Source organism: Bactrocera dorsalis, chromosome 2, assembly GCF_023373825.1.
Source record: "Bactrocera dorsalis isolate Fly_Bdor chromosome 2, ASM2337382v1, whole genome shotgun sequence".
NCBI classification, from domain to species: domain Eukaryota; kingdom Metazoa; phylum Arthropoda; class Insecta; order Diptera; family Tephritidae; genus Bactrocera; species Bactrocera dorsalis.
Genome location: NC_064304.1, coordinates 43,124,630 through 43,147,802, shown reverse-complemented (window position 1 = coordinate 43,147,802; position 23,173 = coordinate 43,124,630). Strand labels below are relative to the sequence as shown.

Sequence of the window (23,173 nt, the reverse complement as noted above, 5' to 3'; positions counted from 1 at the left end):
CAAGCTCCAAGTTTACCAAGCAAGCCTTTCCAACATTCTGAACGTTTCGGCACAAGAAATTTGATTCCACAGGTGAAATTTCAGTCATCGAAAAAATCTCCTAATGCACTTTATGTACTTCAGAAAGGCATGAATAGAAAAAAGTATATCGACGAATGGATTTTTGCGTGAAGTTTAAATCAAAACAGTCTTACTATTTTTTGAACACAACCGACGACAAAAACAGCAATAACAAAACATGTAATATGAACGAAGTGAACAAAATGTTTAGTAGGCGAACACGCATGCGCATGAGCTTAGGCATAAGTGTATGTGTGTGTGTTGCCCAGCTTGGGTTTGACTATTTTGTTTTTGTGCTGTTGAAACTTAATGCTTTTGTAGTTAGCATTTGATAGTTGCACATTCTAAATGCGTGAATGGATTTAATTTGGGATTCTCTTGTTGCTTTTGCTGCAAAATTTATCAAGCTTTAAGCAAAAAATCCACTTCAACTAATTTCTACAATTCTATGAAGACACGTACTTGTATGAGGTCGTTGTAACCAGCAGCTGTGGCAACAACGAAAAATCAGCTTCAGTTTGCAGTCGTGTGTGTGGTTTGTAAAGCGATTGCATTTGGTCATCTGAATTACTATTATTTGTAATATACATATGTATATATTTAATTTTCAGCTTATTCGAAAGTTAAATTTTTGCCAAATTTGTTTGGCAAAGGAGCTTAATTAGCCCAAAAACTCCTAATTGGCAATAAATAAGAATTTGAGACCACATGTTTAGCTTTTAAATCGATAATGAATAGCTTAATATTATTTCGCAGAATTTAAAATAAATTGCAAACAAAAATAAATTAATAATATAAAATGGTGAAGAGATTTGGGCTCCGAAAATTTATATAATAGTACTGAAATCTAACTTAATCCCTCATTTGATAGTTCAGATAAATAAATAATATCTATATGTGCAAAAAATTATTTCAATTTAAGTACATATATTTTATTTATAAATCAAGTAGTATTGCATTTTTTTAATAAGGAATTCTATTACTCATATGCATTTTCACCAATTGAGAATGGGACATTGACCCCACCAGTGTCTTAGCGCTCACCCCCTACGTCCAATCATCTGATAATGTTCCATTCAACATTTATCGAATGCAATTGTACAACCGACGGCCACGGTTTACGAAAAAGGGATTAGATGACTGGAAGAATGCGCACAATTTGTTGACAAGACATGAAGAAAGCACTCCGCATAGGCAAGGCATAATTTCGCTGTTAAACCTCAAAAACAAGAATACGCCTGTTGATTCGCAACTTGTGAGCCAAATTGAGACTGAGTAAAAATATTGAAGGCTACTCTTAAAACGAATCATTGCAGTAAGAAAGTTTTTAACAGAACGAGGTCTTGCGTTTAGAAGGTCATACTGCTGAACAACTCGCTCAAAGTTTACTATATTTCCTGAGTGAGAGCGGCATTCATATCAAAGATTGCCGTGGGTAAAGCTACGATAATGACAGCAATATGAGTGGAAAATACATCGGCTTACAAGCCCGAATTAAGAAAATATATAAGTATACAGAATACATTCCCTGTCGTGCACATTCATTAAATTTGGTTGCTAAGTGCGCTGCAGACTGCTGTACAGAAGAAATACTTTTCGATTTCATTGAAAACCTGTATACATTTTTTCCGATTCTACATATCGGTGGGTTCCTCTTACGAACGCACTTAAAGATTCTACTGCAAAAATTCCGATTTTGAAACGGTTATCGGACACTAGGTGGTCAGCCCGAGGTGATGCTACAAAGGCACTTTTATGGTTTTATAACTATTAAGCAAGTATTGGAAGACATTTTCAATAACGTGGATAAAAAGCGGAGTGCCGTAATAAAGAATACCAGCAACAGACATCACGACGAATCAAGCGAAATACAAAGTTCGACCATTTTGTTGAAAATAAAACACCTGGACAACGTTTCGATTTTGAGGTGTTTAGTGTCATTATTGATAACGTACTGTCTGCTTTATTACTACTATTGGTATATCATTGCATGCCAATATGTATGGAATTCGATTACTTTTGCATGGCCACCACGGGCAGGCTTGCAGAAGTCCAGTCTCTGAACCCAATTTTCAACGGTTTTCAAGCATAAATGGGCCGATACTGCTGTAATTTCACGTACGCTGCATATTCGTACGAAGTTCATCAATCGGCGCTGGCTTGTTGGCATAGACCATAAACTTGACGTAGCCCCACAAGAAATAGTCTGACGGCGTCGACCGAGATGGCCAATGAACTGGGCCATTTCGTCATGTAATACGTTCACCAAACTTGGTTTCCAATAAATCGATTGTGGCATTCGCTTAGTAGTTTGTGGAGCCGTTCTGTTGGAACCACATATTGTCCAAGTCCATGTGATCCAATTCGGACCAAAAATATTCGGTTATGATTAACGGTGTCCATTCACAGTAACGTGCCGGTCTTGATCATCACGGACCGCTGGCCAAACCGTAATTTTTTCGAGATGCAATGGTGATTTATGGAGTACGTGTGGAGTGCTGCCTGACCAATAACGCATATTTTTGTTATTGACGAAGGCGATCAGACAGAAATGAGCGGCTCGCTGAAGATGATTTTTCGGCCCAATTCACGAACATACGACGATTCTGGTGGTCAAGCGGCTTCAGTTCTTGCGTCAATTTGATCTTGATCCTCAATTGATGCGCTAGCGGCAGCTATATTCTCGACACTAAGGGTACTTCTTTGTGTCACTGGCACGGGAACAAAACAAAAAATTTGTCCACCAGATGTTCAATTGTTGATCTGACACGATGATTATGACGACTATAAATTGGGCGTAGGCCACTGGTCCAAATTTCGGTAATAAATTTTAATAATTTTGACTCGTTGCTGGATCGTATATCTTTCCATGATGAAATGGCAAATCTTTGTAAAGAGAAATGTCCAGGGAACGGGAAAAATATTGCGTCGTTTTCTGTCCCTATCGCTCTCCTTTTTTAGGGCTTCTGCTGACAAATCCCTAGCAAGTACTATGTATCAATAATTAAATACGGAGGAGACATTAAATTTTGACACTGGGTCTTTTAGGAAGACTCTTCAGTGGTTTCAAAGCAATATTGCCTGATTTATACCAGCAAATGATTGCCTGCCTGAAAGTGCAGATTTGAATTCCTTGAACTAGTGTTTTTGGTCAGATATGGAGCACATGAAGACCGAATACCTCACAGAAATATTTTAAAAAAATATTTGGTTCAAGCAGCGCCGTCCATACCAATAGAAACTGCTACTCTACGTTTGAGGAGATAATAACTGCACAGAAACTAAACAAGATCAAATAAAAACTACTTTTTTAAATGCTTTGAAGGTTGAAAATTCTAACAGAAGTGCAATATATCTAAAGGTGATTAATTTAAAGGAGACAAAGTAGATATTCATGCAGATAGTAAAAGAAACGCTTAATTTCACAGAGTTGCATGGCAACTTTGAAATAAATTTATTTGTAATTAAAAGCCATTTCGGCGAGTAGATGTTTGCGATATTTACTTAAACTCCAATTGCAAGTACCGTTAAATCAATACCATTTATAAATATGTTTAAGTCCTCATTTCACCAACTTCAGACATTTTGTTGTTGTTATTTTAATCCTCTCAAATCCGTATTTAAACCATTTTTAAATCAGCTCACGTTGCACCACTGCTTATGGTTAATTAGTTTGTTGCTGGCTTCATCCTCAGTGTGGCATGTACTCGTGTGCTACAAAATTATATTCCTACGTTGCAATGCAATCAAGTGTCAGTTCATGAATAATTTACTAAACTATGTTACCACTACTTTTACTATGCACATTGTTGTTGTTGTTATTGAAACAGTTGCCATGGTTGTAGCAGACGTACTATAAATTTATTGTGTCTGCCACAGCTTCATTGTGGCATATTGCAATGATTTTACTTTTATTGCAACGGCTTAGTAAAAAACGCACACACTTTCAGAAATATGCACATTCTCACATACATATAAACTCCCATATTGGTCTGGGTATATTTGTTTGGGGTATGCTGGCGTGCCGGGGCGTCTCCAGCCACAGCAGTAGCGGCTTCAACGATGCAATCATTCAACAAGCGACCAGTGAGCAAATAATGCGCTTCACATATGCGTACATATATATTTATTTATATGCATATAGTATATAAACCCAACTCGGTAAACTTAAACTAAAATACAATATTTGAAATAAAACACATAACTGAAATATAAAAATTAGTTCGTGATATTTGGGAAAGCGTACAGAGTAATTAGGAAAAAATGTTAACCTCGCTTAAACCGGAGCTATAATAGCCTTTCACGACATTCATTTGACTGGTAAGTTTTTGAAAAAAAGTCAATCGTCTTTGATCCGCAAATTTGATTACAAAAATTTCAAAAAGCCGCGAAGCTGGCCTATAATGCACCTCAAAGCAATTCCACAGTCATCATCTACGTAGAGCGAAGGCAGCAATCAAGGCAGTAACTTCGTATTGGCCAGAAGTGGGAAACAGGACGGCAGTGAAAAGTGATGCTAAAAGCAAGCAACATCTTCTACTGTGTATCAGGTCACAAAGACATCAAGGGCAATGATCTAATGTACGATATTACCAAGAATGGTGTACGGCTAACATCAAAAACGTGATCAACATTGGGAAACCCATTCATTGCCTATATGTCGATAGAAGCAAAGAAATGTCTAGAGCGGAGACCCAAGGAAACAATAGAGCATGCACTTGTCCGGCATGGTTTGATGTACTGAAGGAGATATCGATAGTGAGGCCGTAGAGTCTGTTAAAATTGGCGTCAGGCGCAGGCATCCTAAAAGGTGACTACTCCTCTTGGACCCATCATCTGAACTCCATCTGATATCACAAAGGACCAAACTGGTCTATACGTTTTGGTCTTTTACGCTTATTGGCCTACCACATTAACCTATCCTAATCCTACCTTTGTTCTAACATTATCAAAACAGACAGACTGGTTAAAGTCCCAAAGTTTAACAAGTTCAAAATTTATAATATTTTTCACTGAGCAATTGGATTCCTAAGTAGTCGCCAGAACACTGTCTCATAGGTCCTGCCACACACCAAAAGCTCTACTAAATGAAACTGTCTGTGCTCTCCCTACATATTTATACAATATTAGCTGACTCAAAGCGGACAGCTCATTGCATTTTATTTTCATGTTTTGTATTTTTATTCCTTCTATGTTGTTTTATTTTCACTTCTCCACACGTGCACAAAAGCAAAGGCAGCAAATGCAACTTGAATTAACTGTAAAAGCGTAACTGAATTTTCTTCTTCTTCCCTCGCTGCCATTATGCAATTTGAAATTCCAACAACGGCAGCAGAGAAAATAAAACAAGCCGACATTAATGAGTGGCGGTTGCAACGGCAAAGATAATAAATAAATGGCAACGTCCAAATAGCGCGCATCCAACAACAAAACAACAACCACAACTCTACCAGTTAGAGTCCAAAAGCAAAAATAATAACAGCTGTAATCGACAATGGCAACTAAATAATGAAAAGTGAGAGGATTCCCAGTGAATTTGGTGTTGTTGCTACGTTGCCTTTGTAACGGACCCGACGTACATCGGAGCGAAGTGGCAATTTACAAGTCTTTTTGTACCTAAATACTGGTGCATCCCATATATATATGTACATATGGCAATTGTGATTATCCTACATGAAATACAGTGAAATAAAGCGTTTCAAACTGTAAACTTATACGTTTATAAGTCGTAGAACTATATTAGAATTATTCCTAATTGACGCTGTGAAAAATATGGTCGTTCAAACATTTTTGGAAAATGACTACACCTGACCGCAATGTCTGAATTTGATATTCCCGAAAAACTGATTCGGCTATGTAAACTGAGGTTAAGCAATCCTAAAGCTCGGTCAGGATCGGGAAAGACCTATCCGACAACGTTTCAGATAGGACGACTCCCTATCGTGTGAATTCTTCAACTACTAAAAAAAATAATTTGAGCTGCGGAACTAAATATGAAAAGTACAGTCTTCTATAAGTGTGTATAGCTGCTGGCGTACGTCGATGAGATTGATATCAATGGCCTCAACAGTCCCGCCTTTAGTTTTGTATTATCCAGACTGAAAGTCCCTTCGACGAAAACTCTATAAGTCACTTATTATTCTTGTCCTGCTATATGGTGCCGAGGCATAGACGAAGAGTTGCGGAAGATTTATGGTTCTTTGCTCATTCTGTGCTACGACGAATATCGCATTCGAGGGAACGATGAGCTGTATGAGAAGTACGACGACATTGACATAGTTCAGCGAATTAAAAGACAGCGGCTAGGCTGGCTAGGTTATGTTATCCTAATGGATGAAAATACTCCAGCTCTGAGAGTATCGACGGATTACTCGCCGGAGGAAGCAGAAGAGGAGGAAGACCTCCTAAAATAAAAAAAATGCTTATGTAGAGGTTATAATCGAAAAACTAGTAAAAAAAATCAATTTTTGACCAAATTTAGCAAACAGAGAGTTTTTTGTGGTAAAATACATTTCAGAGTGACTTAAAATTCGAAGTTGGAAAAAATGTTGGACTTAGTTCTTTGGAAGTTTTCTCAGAAATACATCTAAGAAGGGATCTGTGTCAACTTCAGCGTTTAGGGAAGAACGCCCTTAATATTTTTGGATCAACTTCAAAATTTCAGAGAAAATTTTGATATACTTGAGTATGTACATTCGATATATGTCTAAGCCAATAATAAATCCAATGTTTTTGGAATTCACAAGTGGATATAAATCCTTAATGACATCCACTCAGTTTCGTGAGAAAAGGTATCGGATACTATAGAGTTTGTGTCAATGGTCTACATCAAGTGAAACACGTACTCAAAAATCAGTGAAGCTTTAATTCCAAACGAAAAACTTTTTTCTACAGTCTTTGGCACCTCTTCACACTGTCCAACGGTAAGTGTTCCGTATGTGCGGCATGCGCCCCAGATAAAGAGCTCGGATACCATGCAGAATTCGCATGCGGACTGCGTAGGTATTTCCTAGTTTTTCTCTCTCCATCACTTCTTCACACATACTTTGCGTACTGCATCTTTGGCTGTGGTTTCCTCTGCTTTTCGCCCACTTTACATATCACAACACACCACACCGCTGCGCAATCATAGCACCGACCTGCACCGACTGCAGCCCACGAAATGTGCCAAATTAAAAGATATCCATCACATAAATTACCTGCATCGAAAACGTAATTGTTAACGCGGCAGCGTAAAGCCAGCACAGTGACAGAACGGACGGGCTCTAAAGCAAAAGCTAATCACTCAGCGTGGAATTAGTTAACCATATGCACATGCGCACACCGGAGTATGGTGCACAGGCTCAATGCGGCAAACGCCAGTACCACCAACGCAGTTGATTAATTTTTACGGCGCGCCGCACAAAGCGGATTTGGTTTCCCTAAATAAAGAGCCGGCGCGCAAATTTTTATTGTTATTTGCTAATTTTGTATCTTCCATCTCGTCCATCGGCGGCAACACGCTTTGCCTATTTGTTACGTCGCCGCCGAGTTCGTGCTGTTGCTGTTATTGTTGACGCGTTTGGTACTCGTACGTGGCTAACATATTCAGCCGCCGGCGATTGACTTATAACACAGTGCCAACCATAAATACGGGAATTGTTGCTGCAGCTGCTGCTGAGGTGGCGTCTACTGCCTGCATACTCACACACACACATACATGCATATAATTATTTATTTTGCAAATTTATGCGAATCATGTCAGCGGTTTGCAGAGTTTAATTGAATGCGTTTTGTTTGCGCATTTTGTTTGCACAAATTTGTCATTTAATTTAAATGATAATCACACACAATATTTTTTTATTTAGTATGTTTTAAATGATCTGCATTGTGTGAATGGTTAAGTTGGGTATTCTTTATAAATTCAATAACATCATAAGATTGCAAGTTTTATTTGAAAGAAACTTAACCTTAGACATCTAACCCTAAGCCACTACACTACACGCCAATTTATGGACTTTGGTCAAAACCATTTTTTTCGACAGATTGAGCCCGGGTGAGAACATTCTGCTGATATTCTTATATTACAGTGTGAAGATGGGCGAAACCGGACTACAGCCACCCCTACTTCCCATATAACTCAATTTCTTAATTCCATTTGAAAGTTTCACTTCCCATTATACAAATCAATAGTGAACTAATATATCAAAATAATACTCAGCTTATGAAGTAGAAGAAACGATAATGAAATGATGATGCAACAGCCAAAGTTATGCTGGTACTAACTTATGACACATATGTGTTAACATAAGATATTATTTAAAAAAAATAGGGACCGGTGTAATAGAAATTTTATACCCTCGGAAATTGAAAATAGCAAATAGAATAGGATGGACCAGGCGAGGCTCAAAATGAGGTGCAGTGTTAATCGTATATACTGTCATATTAAAAGCATGTTTTTAGAAGATTCTCCCTTCGGAAAGATAGTTAAAGTGTTTAGGTTTACGAAAAAATATTGGGTAGCCGAAAAGTCTTTTCGTAGTTTGTCAATGCTGTATCAGTTCGTGTAGCAAAACAATGAATCGCTCGCTTGCGTTCTGGAAATTTCGGTGTGAAAGATGCACCTCGCTCTAGTCGACCTATCGTTGAAAAATTTCACCGCCACATAAGCAGTAACTTAACATTCATCATCAAACGGTTTTGAATCAGATAAAAAATGTTGGTTACAAATGTTGTTTGGGTACCACATGAAATGTCTGTGAAAAATTTAATGGATCGAGTTAACATCTGCGATTCTTTGCTGAAACGAAATGAAATCGAACCTTTTCTGAAGCGAATGGTAACAGGAGACGAAAAGTGGATCAAATGCGACAATAATGTGTGAAAACGATCATGGTCCAAGCGTGGTGAAACTCAACAAATGGTCGCAAAGCCAGGATTGCCGCCTTTCTGAGTGTTTGGTGGGATTGCAAAGGAAGCATCCACTATGAGCTGCTCCCGCCTGGTCGAACGATTGATTCTACATTTTACTGTCAACCACTGTTGAGACTGAAGCACTCAATCGAAAAAGGCCAGAACTGATCAACAGAAAGGGCTTCGTCTCCCATCAGGACAACGCTAGACCACACACATCTTTGAGAACTCGGCCAAAGCTGGGAGAGGTTGGCTTGGAAGCTTTGAAGCATCCACCATATAGCCCTGATCTTGAACCATCAGACTAATATTTGTGTTGGTCAATGCAGAACTCCCTTAATGGAGTAAACTTAGCTTTAAGAGAAGCCTGTGAAAATTACTTGTTGCAGTTTTTCGGCGAGAAACCAAAATACCTTTACACTGATGAAATAATGTCTCTAGCGGAAAAATGACAAAAAGTGGTCGACTAAAATAGTACATATTTGGTTCATTAAAGTTCATTGTAAATATAAAAAAAGTAATTTGAAGTTTGATCAGAAATACTAAAACCCAATATAAAGAAAATAAAACAAAATAATAGATCAGATCTTAAAATTTTCCAAAAAGTGTTTAGTTTTTACTCGAACTGGTCAACATCTACAAATTTAAAGTAAAATATCATTAGAAAATAAAGCGTTGGAGTTCGAATGCAGATTGACATTTTTTTTTTGTTACATTTACCGTTGTTTGCTAATGTTCTCTGCTCTCTAACGTTATAAGTTTGAGAATTAGACTAGTTATCTAACATCTGCTGAGGCACTGTTCAACCTTCTTCAGACGAAAAATTTTGCAATGGATCTTAAGTCCGCAGGCATTGAAATATAAAATGGTGTTTAAGAGAGTAAAAAAAAATTCTCACACACATTAAGAATTAGAATTTGGGATAAAAAAAGGAACTTAACTTTACTACTTATTTCACTCTATTATTTTAAATAATTTATTAATGTGTTCCAATTATAACAAGCGAGGTCTAGTATACATTGTAAAAAAAGGGCACCCGGAAATACTTGTAATAAGTAATCCTCAATTACTGTACCAAATATGAGCTCTATATGTCAACCAGTTTGTTTACAGCAGCTGCTTAAGTCGGTACACCTCAGTAGATCGTTGCAAATTTTACAACGGATAAAAATATCGAAAAATAATTTTTTACTAAAATTTGTATTTCTAGGCAAATTTCGTGTGCGCAATCGTTCCGTATGTTGAGGCAAGTGTTGGGGCAATGTCAAGATAGCTCTACATCTCTAGCGAGTACGTTCGAATGACTTACCCTGATATTTTGGGTATGAAACGCGTTCTTAAAGGGTATCGTAAACAGGTCTCTTTGGATATTCTTCATCGTGTGAACATCGTGTGTTGGAGGATGGAGTCATGTGTAGAAGTTCACGCAAGTGAGGAAAGTTCTCTGATCGCCATTCACTTGGGAGTGGCCAGAAATGATTATTTTACATATGACTCAAGCAGCTCATGACTTCCGGTCTTTGACCAAGTATCCTCTGGGTAGCCTAAGAACATCCGTTTGAAGGCAAGCTAAAGTGAGAAGGCGAAACATTCCCTGCATAGGGTTGTGCGCTGGGTTTGGGACCCACCACGTAAAAACAGTACCAATGAAAACTAAACGACAGCCTTGCTGTTGTTAACTCGGCTATAATCGCGTAAGCGGTGTCTACGCCAGTAAAGAAGAAGAAGTGAATTCCGATCCCACATTCATGGAAAGCATTATAACTGCTGATGAGACATGGATGTATGAGTTTGACATAAAAACAAGTTAGCAATCATCGAAGGAACCCGTTTTCAGTCTATCAAAGAGATAAAACAAAAATCACCGAAGGAGCTGAAGACCATCCTTAAAAGTGCTTATGAAAAGGGTATTTTGTGTTTTATTTACAATTTGCGAGTACTTTTTTGTCATAAAGTATGTTACACTCAATTAAGCTATGAAATGGATCATATATCTGTGCATACATTTCTATATTGGTATATGGAACGCAAAATTTAATAAATAATTTTAATGAATCCACAAATCGTCAGGAGCAAATTCAACTATTTTACTTTTCTTGTCACAACGCATGCGTGAGAATTTCCGCAATTACAATATTTGCAATCAAGCCGGTGTTTATTCATTTATTTTGTGCCATCACATTTGTTTGTAGCGGATTATTGGTATACCGCAACGCATCGATCGTTTGTGGCTTAATTAAATTTCGCATGCGCTGACATCCTGCTTTGCCTAAAATTTCTATTACCCACACTCGATTGCCATACGTTGCCTATACGAAATGAAGATGATTGTAAAAAGTTGTATTTTATAAATTTTTGTCCACATTTTCGCGCAACGCTGCGGACTCTGCGACCGAAATACCGAAATGGGAGGCGTTGGTGAGGCAATCGCGCGCGCTTTGGAAAGTTGCGCGACGCTGTGGCGACCACTAAACACCAATATGTACGCTGATCACCTGCACATCAGCTGGCCTGCAAATTTGTATTCATTTTCGAATCCCGATTTTTTATGATTATTTGCTTTTCATTTGTTTTTATAGCGATAACCATCTGCCGACATCATCAGCTATGTACTTACATACATACATAAAATGCACCAGTGAATGTGTTACATGGCGTTTGTTTTGTTTGCGAATTTTGAAATGGCCGAAGTACTTTGGAACTATTGAAAAACTTTAATAATTTGGAACAGTATTGGTCCTTACTCTATTTGTAATAACCACCCTGAGTGGGGAAAAAACCACTTTCACATCATCTAAGCAGGTCATGGGAATCAACTTTTTGAAGCATTTTATAACAAGCTTTAAATGTTTAACTAGGATATATCGGAAGGAGGGACAAATAAAGAACTTTGGATGAAGGTATATTTATTTGAAGTATACTTAAGAAATATAACGTAAATGATGATGAAAATATAGCAGCCGTAACTGAGAGTGTACACAAAGACCGTGGAGAGTCGATGCGGCGTGGTTTACAGCAACTTGGACTGACGTATTGAACGACTTGGCACACTTTTGAGAATATACAAAATACATCATACTTAAGCAAGAACTGAAGCCGCACGACCTTCCAAAGTGACATCGCTTCGCTCTTGGGCTCTTGAAAAATTTGAAGACGATCCGACATTTTCAAGCCAAACTTTGTAGCGATAAGGCCCATGAGGGTATGTAAACCGCAAGGTTGCCGAAATTGGACCGAAGAGCAACTTGAAAAGATTTAAGAGCTGTCACTTTATACAGAAAATCACGGTTTGGTGTGGTTTGTGAGCCAGTGGCATCATAGGTACATATTTCTTCAAAAAAGATGCCGGTGAGAACGTAACTGTCAATGGCGACCGTTATCGCGCCATGATAACCGACTGTTTGACACCTAAAATTGAAGCTTGACGAAATTTGGTTTCAGCAAGACGGTGTTACATTCGTACACATATCGTATCAATCTATAGATTTATTGCTGCGAGAACACTTCGGTAAGCAGATAATTTCACGCCTTGGGCCAGTCAATTGGCCACCAAGATCGTGTGGTATCACATCGTTAGACTTTTTACTGTGGGGATATGTAAAGTCTGAAGTCTGTGCGGATAATGCCATCGAAAATTTAACTCAGCGGATGGACCATCTGAGACGTTGCCGCGTTTAATTTTTGAAAGAAATTATCTTCCTTTGAACGATAATAAACATTCCCCATTATATTTGAAGTTTCTGTGTTTTTTCTTTAAAGAAGTATGGAACCTCGAAAGAGATCGGCCTTTATTATTATTTCTAAGACAATAAACAAATTGATCAAGTACAATTGTGACGTACACACCATACATATACAATATAACAGCTAACAAAAAGCTGGCGGAGTTGTTGGTCAGAACCTAGAAAGAAAACATGGGTCCCTCTTATAGAGTCTATGAAAGAATGATATTGAAATGTACTTGGTCACGCTCCTGATTAACCTTGGCTAAGCACAATTCGACCTTTGTGTCCATAATTTCTAAATGGTAAAAGAATCATTTATTAGTTATTTCTTATTATATATAGCGGATAAAAATACTTCCTATAACAAACTATATATCCCTTTGCGGCCATTATTCTTAAACTGGAACTAAATGGGGTAGCCCTCGCTGTTCTTATCCCTGCAAATCCTTCCTAAAAAACCATCTGGCGTTCGGAGATGAAAAATTTATCATACTCTCCAACCCCAAAGCTTGTCTACAGTAGAATCGTTGGAAATTCTCAAACGAATGCGCTGTCAAAGAAAGCTTCTCCGCTTGACTGTCATAAGAACATAAAAGGATGGAAGCTCCGCTGTCTTTTTTCAAGACAAGAATATTCTCATTACAAGTCTTAACTAATGGCAGTTATAGCAGCTGCTTGGAAGAAGACGCGGAAAAAACGTCTTAATGCTTCCTGACGTCAAGGTTTTGCGAGCTCAAGTCTAAAACACGGGAATTTAAATTAAACATCTAAAAAGATGGGTTAAAAGGGTGTGGTCATATAGGAAATATCCTTACAAGATTTTTTTCCGAATTCTTAAAGAATACCCTATATGGTCAAAGGTACGTTCTTCTGCATTTCAACGTTTTTAAACACAAATGTGCTTACTTACCCTTTGTTATACATATATACTTACATCTATATATTAAGAGTTTTAGAATTCTAAATATTAAATTATGTTACTGAATAAACATAAAACTCAGGAAATGAAGTTTTGACTTTTAAAACATTGTCGTTAACAGATAAGTAAGAGTATTCATTCAAAGCCATCACTAAAAGAAGAACCAAACAGCCAACATTATCAAGGAAACACATATAAAGAGAACTTGCCTTAAGATGAGGAACTTATTCAACCATTACATTCACTTGATTGAGCACTGTCATCAGTATTAATGAATACCTAATTGATCTATGTTCAGGAAATAACTTTCTATTAGGAAGAATTCTCCTTTCACTACTCCATTTCATACCATTTTAAAAGTAGTTGGAATACAACTACTAGGTGGCTCGCTCCAACAACTAATTCCAAAAATTTGTTATAACCAAATCTCTGTTTACGCAGCCCGTTAGTTGCTGTACTTAGTACGCTGCTTGGCCATAAATTTCTGCACGCTTGTGCATCTGTCCACGCCGTTCACTTTGTCAATTATTTAGCTTGATCACACAGAAATGCAGAAATAATGGGAAATTTCAGCAAACCCTTGTTTTGTAATTTACTGATTTCTTGCTTGCTGCGTCTGCGCATTTGCTGATTGCCATGCCACGACAACCGATTCGTTTTGGCGAACTGCAGCATTTTTCAAAATCTCATCTCGAAAGATACCCATTGGCAGTGCACTTGCTGCTTCTTGTTGTTGTTGTTGTTGTTTTATGTTTCTGTGGTTTTGAACACTGGTTTTTGAAATATTAGCAGTTTTTGTTTCCTCGTTGCATCTGCTTAAACGCATGCATATTTACCAGCAACCACATGTACACACACACAAACACACGCACGTACGCGCATCGAATTTTGATTTTCGGTGACATCACTAATTTTTGTCGCATCATTTGGTATTTTGCCTTTTTGCAACATTCGCCAACTACATGTAATTTACGTATGCTACACACACACATGCATATTTACATGCTTTCATAAATGCCCATAGAGGCACGCATGACACGTTGTTGCACATGCAACTGCAACACGATGGCCTGCAGCTGGCGCAGCGAGCCACAAAAAATGTCTACCTAAATTACCTAAATAGCTTGTATCTATTTATCTGTTCGGCTATTTCTACACGATTACATGCCTGCCTGCGTATTTATGCATTTTTGATTGCACAAATCCCAATTGGGCGGCGGACAAATGCCGCAATTGCCTTTTGCCAGTCACACAGATTGATCAATTGCCAACATTTTTGTTTTGGTCCATGACGCAGTGGCTTTCGGGCAACCAATGACTGGTGCATTTGGTTATTGTTTGCATTGGGCTGCTTTCAATTAGGGTTTTTATTGATTTCCAATGGGCGTGTGAAAGTGAAGGAAAACAAACAAACCAATTAAGTGCGTCTATTTACTTACCTAACGGTATAAATATGCAAGTAATTTGAGGAATTCATAGTTGGCTAACTTTATAATGTTTTTCATTTTACACATTTCCATTTTACAATATTATGGTATTAGCAAGTGCATTGCTGTGATGTGCGCTCTACGGCTCAAGGAAGCTGGGTATGTGAAGGGCTCCGAACAAGGGCTCACCGAAATTCTCTCCTCCTTCAACTGCATTCCTGAAAACTTGGATAACTGCGTGACAGAGGCTAGTCGTAGCGGCTTTTTCACTACTCACATACCGAGAAGAGTCGCACTGAGATTTTTCACATACGAGTCGAAGCTAGCCGGTATGAAAATTTAAGGGAAGTTTTTCTGTAAAAAGATCTCCGTCGATCTTAGATTTGAGGTAGCGGACTAATCTATTGTTTTACAGAGAAAAGTGATTGCTATTTAGATAGCAGTAGACGTACTGCTAGAAAGTTCAGGTACTTTCAGGAAGGTGAGCATTTTCTCCAACAGCATAGTGGTGACACTAGCGCTAAGCTCGACTCGTTGTGCTTTAAGCTGGTTAAGGAGAGTATGTCCTTACTAGTAATAGCATCAAGCTATTTTATCATCAGATTTGTTTGCCTGGTTACAGCGGAATCGCTGGTAATTGCAAAGCCGAGGAGCCAGGCAGAGCCACGCTCACGTCGGAATGAGACTGAGTTCAGTACCCATTTGCATCTTGCGTTCTTGCGCTGGACCAACGAATTTTGTGTGTGATTTACGCTGGGTGGCGACCCGCACCTGTGCGACTGCTAAATACGGTGAGAGTGGATTATACCGCACGAGATGCACCGAACTCCTCGCCCTTAGAAAAATTCATCGTGTTGCTATCGTAGGAATTCTTAGTGAACATTGTCCGGCGTTCTAAGCTGTTCAAGTTAGATCCCAGTTAGGATCGATCTCTTAACTTATCGTAACCTTAGCTAAGATATCTTGATGACACTTAACACTATTATAGATGGGCGAAATCGGACTACTGCCACGTCCACTAAATACTATTAATCAAGAAATTATATCCCTAAATATAATTTAGCATAACAACGTGAATTAAAGAGTGTGTGGTTTCAAAATTTTTGAAAAAGTAGGCGTAGCCCTGGCACCAAATGAGTACAATTATTTTCTGTATTTTCTCCGCCTGCCTAATCATTGGGAAATTGGATTATAACTCCGCCCACTCCTAACATCTAAGAAACTAATCAAAACATTTCAGTCAAAGTTGGTAGACATCAGTATGTTGAGATTCGACAACAAGAACCCTACTTCTCCCAATTTGTACAAAGAGAGGTCTGAGGACATGGAATCAATAATTGTTGGATCATAATTTTTCAAGCTCTAGTTACTGAATACATAACTGATATTTTATTGAAAATATAGATAATCCTAAGATATGTCATTAAAGTCAGAAAGAATATTTTTTGAATAAAAATGTGTCTTTGTACAAAAACGGGTAAAAGCTTCCGTAAGCTTCATATATGTATAGATTTCTGAACTTCAGATTGATTTATATTATGTATGTCAGTTTTTAACATTTTCACATCGACTTAACCTATAACTATACAGAGGCGTTCAATATTAGTTGAAATGAAAATTATGTTGAGCCCCAATAGCTTTGTTTACTTTGAAAATATTAAGTGCTAGCATACCCTTTCTAAGAAGACAACAACTCACTCTAGCAATCTAACACAAAGTATCGCATCGTTAAACTATTCTCAACAGCCAGTCAAGGCTCAGTAAAAAAGGCGGCGAGTGCTGACACGTGCTGGTAAACAAATAAAAGCGCAAACAAAATTATTCGGTTGGGCATACAAATTAAAATACATCAATATTTCGCCGAGGTGCCAACGGCAACGCTGCCAAGTAGCAAGAGGAAAAAAGATAGAGTAAGTAAACAAAATGTGAACATTAAGCCATGGATGATGGCACCACAGCAGTCGCAGTGGCAGAGCACCATTGTGAGACCAAAGCCGGCGGCAGAAAATCCTCACACCCTCTCGGCCGGAGCAACAATTCAATAGACAATAAAAATCTACAATTTTGCCATCCTGCTTGGCAACATGTTACGTCTTTCAGGCCAAAGAAAAGCAAGACGACAAAAAGCACAAACCAAACGATGCCGCCTCTCTGCATCTGCCGCGGCAGCAATAATGTGTCGGCATGCCATGACTTGCCTGTATCGCGTCGCAAGTGTTGAAGTGCGCTTGTATTTATGTCCATGTGCTTGGTGCACCCGCAATCGCCTTTCTAGTTGGTTTCCTGAAATTACTCGTGGTGGCATCTTCACCTCGATCGCCGTGTAGGGCGGTAGGCGGGCCGAAAAGTGAATGGCGGCAGCATTTGTGGAGCGTGTGCCACGCAATTTTGCTACAGCTACAATTACAATCGCGCCGGTAGCGGAGGGGTGCAGCAATGCGGATTTACGGCTTTCAAGTTGCCACACGTTGCACGCTACCACGTTAATGCGTTGATTTAAGTTGATGTTGAGGTTACACCAACCGCACCGCAGCATCATTGATCTGGTCAACAGCGACTTAGAGGCGCTCAATGACCTCTTTAGCGATTTATTAGTTAATACGCACAGGCAAACGCTATTTGTGGGCAAGTATGTACGAGTGTGTCGAAAAAGTAAACGGTAAATAGATGAAAACAATCTATAGAAAACTAATAAACCAACTACCGTGTAAATTTTATGTCTAAATTAGAGTCTAATGCCGTTTTGTTGAATCTTTATCGCCTTTAGCAAAATATTAATTGGTGAATGGTGGAAGAGATTTTATTGTTGTTTAAATTGTGCTGAACGCTTCTTCAAATATTTGCAAAGTAGCTTGGTTTGGAGTGGCCATGTCATAACATCTCAAAAATGATATCTTAGGTCTAGTGAAATTAAATATATTTTTTGCATTAAACGTAATTTTTTTTAGCATACATAGATAGAATAATCCGAGCAGCCTTGAGAAATTGCGCGCTCAAGGCTACCTTATGACCAACAATTGCACAAACCGTACCAAAAGTGTTAAAACCCTTCGTACGGAATATGTGAACCACAATAGCTTCAGCAAATATGTCCGATTTTTGCCAAATAATCGTTAATTGTGGGGACTGCTGACTTTCTTTCTGCAGTCAATGAAAGCTTCGGCAGCAAATCGGGAACTCAAAAAAATTTACGGATATGCTGCCCCGAGTGAAACGTGCCTTGATTCCGTAGCTTCAAGGACGGTGATACTGAAGAGCTTGCTTCAGTATAGGTAGTCACCTCCCAAGAAATTTCAAAATGACTACATGGCTGAGAATGATTAGAAAAAGTGATTCTTCTACAAAACAATGCTCGGCCTCACGTGTCAAAAACCCGTTAAAACCTACCTGAAAACACTTAAATGGAAATTCCTCCCCTCCCTCTATATTCCCCAGATATTGCACCTTTCGATTATTATTTCGTTGGCTCAGGGTCTGGCTCAAAAGCAGTTTCACAGAGAATACAAACCGAGTTATAATAATTTTCGTTATTCTATCAAATTATATGCTGAATATGTCGGTCAGTGAGTAGTATTTTTACATAAAAGTTTTGCAAAATATGTTTTTGGCAATACCTCAGCAATGTCAAAATCAATACAATCAAAATCGCCCTTTTCTCTGCCCTCAAAATAACCCATAAAATGATCAACTCTTAGTATACTTACAGTTTATAACGGGTGATTTTTTTGAGGTTAGGATTTTCATGCATTAGTATTTGACAGATCACGTGTGATTTCAGACATTGTGTCAAAGAGAAAGATGCTCAGTATGCTTTGACATTTCATCATGAATAGACTTACTAACGAGCAACGCTTGCAAATCATTGAATTTTATTACCAAAATCAGTGTTCGGTTCGAAATGTGTTTATCGACAAATTTTGTTCAGCGATGAGGCTCATTTCTGGTTGAATGGCTACGTAAATAAGCAAAATTGCCGCATTTGGGGTGAAGAGCAACCAGAAGCCGTTCAAGAACTGCCCATGCATCCCGAAAAATGCACTGTTTGGTGTGGTTTGTACGCTGGTGGAATCATTGGACCGTATTTTTTCAAAGATGCTGTTGGACGCAACGTTACGGTGAATGGCGATCGCTATCGTTCGATGCTAACAAACTTTTTGTTGCCAAAAATGGAAGAACTGAACTTGGTTGACATGTGGTTTCAACAAGATGGCGCTACATGCCACACAGCTCGCGATTCTATGGCCATTTTGAGGGAAAACTTCGGACAACAATTCATCTCAAGAAATGGACCCGTAAGTTGGCCACCAAGATCATGCGATTTAACGCCTTTAGACTATTTTTTGTGGGGCTACGTCAAGTCTAAAGTCTACAGAAATAAGCCAGCAACTATTCCAGCTTTGGAAGACAACATTTCCGAAGAAATTCGGGCTATTCCGGCCGAAATGCTCGAAAAAGTTGCCCAAAATTGGACTTTCCGAATGGACCACCTAAGACGCAGCCGCGGTCAACATTTAAATGAAATTATCTTCAAAAAGTAAATGTCATGAACCAATCTAACGTTTCAAATAAAGAACCGATGAGATTTTGCAAATTTTATGCGTTTTTTTTTTTTTAAAAAGTTATCAAGCTCTTAAAAAATCACCCTTTATAACACAGTTATTGTTCAAGGATGATTAATTTGATATAATTTTATTTTTCCAGAAAATAATCAAAAAACAAGTAAGGAAGGGCTAAGTTCGGGCTAAGAGAAGTATTGGTCAGATTCATTTTTGACCACCAAAGTTTATTCCCATTATATCTTTGAAGCCAATAAAACCAATTCCATTTGTTAGCCGGTGACTACACGCAATCCTGTTATGATCCTATAACGAATGTTAGAGCACAAATACTTTATACGATTTAAGAGTACTTAGAAAAAGTTTGCCTCAACATTTTAGCTTCAGTCACTTCTGCAATCATTTTAATTTTATTCCGAAAATTTTTACTAACGGGCCAGCAGTTTAACCGATTGCGTGCTGCATAGAGTGCCAAACTTTCGACGCTTTCAATGGCAAATGCGTCAGCCATTCGGTTGCCATCGTGCTGACTCTGCCTGCAGTTGATCCACGTGCCTTCCGTTGTGGCAGAAGCCTTTGTTATCATGCGCTGTTGCTAAAGTTTTCATTGTCTGTCAGCTTGTTGTCACAAAAATATAGGCATCACTGACTTTAAAGTTCGCCTGTGCACCGGCTTGCCTATCTATTGAAGCTTACCAGTTGAAAATTGCATCAATTTTTTTTCTTTAAAATTGTGTAACCTCCACTACTAAATTCTTTGTAAAAAGGTGTTATATAATTTTTTATAATCAGAACTAAACTACCAGTACGCAAGTGTAGAGGTACTTTTAATCTATTAACTTTATTATTTTTAGATAAAGATAGAGATAGGTGAATGAAGTATTAGACGATCACTTGAAAATGTAAAAAAGTTACATGCGAAAGTCTCTATCGCCACCTTGAAGGAACAATAATTGTATTAGAGGCAAAGATCATTCTAAAATAACGAATCCTAAATAAACAATGATGTGAGAGCGATATAGGAGTATGCTCTTAGAAACAAGTTGATCCATATCCTTCTATTCATCAAACCCGGGTCTAATCTTTTACCTCAAAGTAACACTAGTGACTTATGGTATATTGCTTTAAAGCGCCCAAAAACTTTTTAATAGCAAAAGAAACTGCAATATGATAAAATTATTCTGCAACTCTCTAGCCTGTGTTTTTGCACAAATGAATATAACGGGTAAAGAGAAAGCGAACCAAGTCAGCGTTACTTCTCTGTTAATTCTCTGTATTTGTTGGAGACTGACGAACAGAACATACAACTGATGTCAATTAATTAAAGGTATTCTCAAACTCTCTCTACATATAAGTCTTTTGATCGTAGTTATGATCGCAGTTGTATTACTATTATTAAGTATTGTCATGTTAGAAATGCCTTCTTGTTCTTATCAAATTTTCGGCTCTGAAATGCTAATGTGTAATATACTAACTCCTGTCAAATTGTGTTAGCTATTGCAGCATAAGTATTTGACTTTTCTAACGTTTCGGAGGCGAACCTTATTTTTTTTTGGTGATAGTAAACACCTAAATTCACTCTACAACGACTACCATTTAATTATGATTTATCAATATTGAAAAGTTTATAATGTTAATAATAGCATTAAGATTTAGATATTATAATTATAACGTATATATTTGAAACTTATAAATTATCAATGTCCTTGGCGATCTTTGATATTATACTTTAGTTCAGCCATCTTGTGGCTAACACAAATTTACTACCAGCTCAGTGGATTTATCAGAAAGTGTCAGCTTCCAATTGTTTAAGCCTTAGAATAATCAATAAGGAAGTGTTGAGATGTTACCAGCTCATCTTCTGCAGCTGGTAGCCAGTAATATTCTCAATAAACGGTTAAACTGAACTCCTATAACTAGAAAAACGTTGGCGTTATTTAAGACAAAGAGCTTACTGGATCTTTGACGATTGTACTTTACAATTACGTGTGGCACACATACTAGTCTTATCACAAAGTTTCTCAATTCCATTCCATGTTTACAAAGTTAGGTATTCCTTAACCAGCTCTGAAGGCACGGTTAGTGAGTTCAAGGCTAGTGTGCCCGCTCTGCTATCAGAGTGGATAGTCACTTCACTGAAGGATGCTGCTCTCCTGAGCAATAAATCTACCGTTATCGTAAAGACATCAATATCGGCTTTAAAACCTTCCCCCTACCTTTGATCCATCTTCAAATAAATCAAAACGTGCAAAATTTCCGAATGTTCAAACAATTGAAACCCAGATTTTCTGGGTATAATAGTAACTTTCAGGATAGGTGTACGTCTGGTGGTGTCTTATATATACTTATATATATTTTACTTAGATATTTCATACCCAACAAATCCAGACCAGAACAAGAATCTCTTGTTAAAAGTTGGGAAATCCGAAAATTTTCTATAAATATGGTACCCGATATGCTTGCGTTATACCGATTTATGTCTTTGAATCATGATTATTTAATTCTATTTAATTTTAAAGTATTTTTTTTTTAATTGAATTAGATGGTTTTCTTGGACATTTCGTTCACAAATCCTATGAGTTGGTAACGATATCTAGTTGAGTCATTATGTGGCATAGAACCATTATGCTGTTTTATAGCGGCTGTATTGTCATAGAAGTAAAAAGTTTCATAAACCCTGCTCTCTGGGTAGTCTGAATTACAAAGCCGGTTTATAAGATAATATTATTAGAAGTGAAGAGAACTAACATGCTCTCATCTTATTGAAACCGTTTTAAAGAAACTCTGCAAACTTATTTAATTAATAAAACTTCAATTGAAGATGATTTATCACTTGAATACCAAAAAGGTATAGCTCTTTTGAACTTGCAACGACTGATTCAGATCAAGGATTTCAAATACTTAAAAAAGGTAGAAAACCGAAATATAGAACAAAAGCCGAAAGTTATACTGAATTTAGAGGTTATCTCAAGATACATGAACACGTATCAGTACAATTTGTAAAACTTAATAAAACTATATTTTTTATATTGCACAAATGAATTCGGTGGAGCTAATATATTTCCAAGAATCCTGGTAGAACTAATACTTTATAGATAAAAGCAATAAAATATGGCAGCCTTGGATTGTAATTGTTGTAATACTTGTAGGAAGTGCAATATAACTATGGTTTACCCATTAATGTATATTAATAACTTTCGACTCTGGCAGCAATCAAGGTAACAAATATGTTGTTGGTTTTGAAAGCTTGTTATACAAGCAATAACAAAAAAGTTTTACGTTTCGTTAAGGTGTTCGATATATTATTGGCAGCATTTATTGAAACTCTCCTCGTGGCGTCAAAACTGTCACTATACGAAATAACAATATGAACGTGCGGTTGCCACAAAATATGCGCTTTGCCAAACTTTGGTGACCAACAACACTAATATGCACATATTTACACACCCAAGAACTTGAATAACATGAGCACAGTTTATTTCCAAACAAGTGCTGCGCATCCAACGTAAATAAGTTTGCATGTAGTGGTGAGCAGCCACCACCCACTGCGTCACTTGCACTCACCAAGCACAATGGATGGCAGTAAACAAAATT

At 37.7% G+C, this 23,173-nt stretch overlaps 1 protein-coding gene across 12 annotated transcripts in view; it reads right to left on the bottom strand.

Moving 5' to 3' along the window:
* Positions 1–23,173, bottom strand: part of LOC105233453 (RYamide receptor) — a 349,078-nt gene that overhangs the window by 109,003 nt on the left and 216,902 nt on the right. The gene's annotated exons all lie outside the window — the stretch shown is intronic.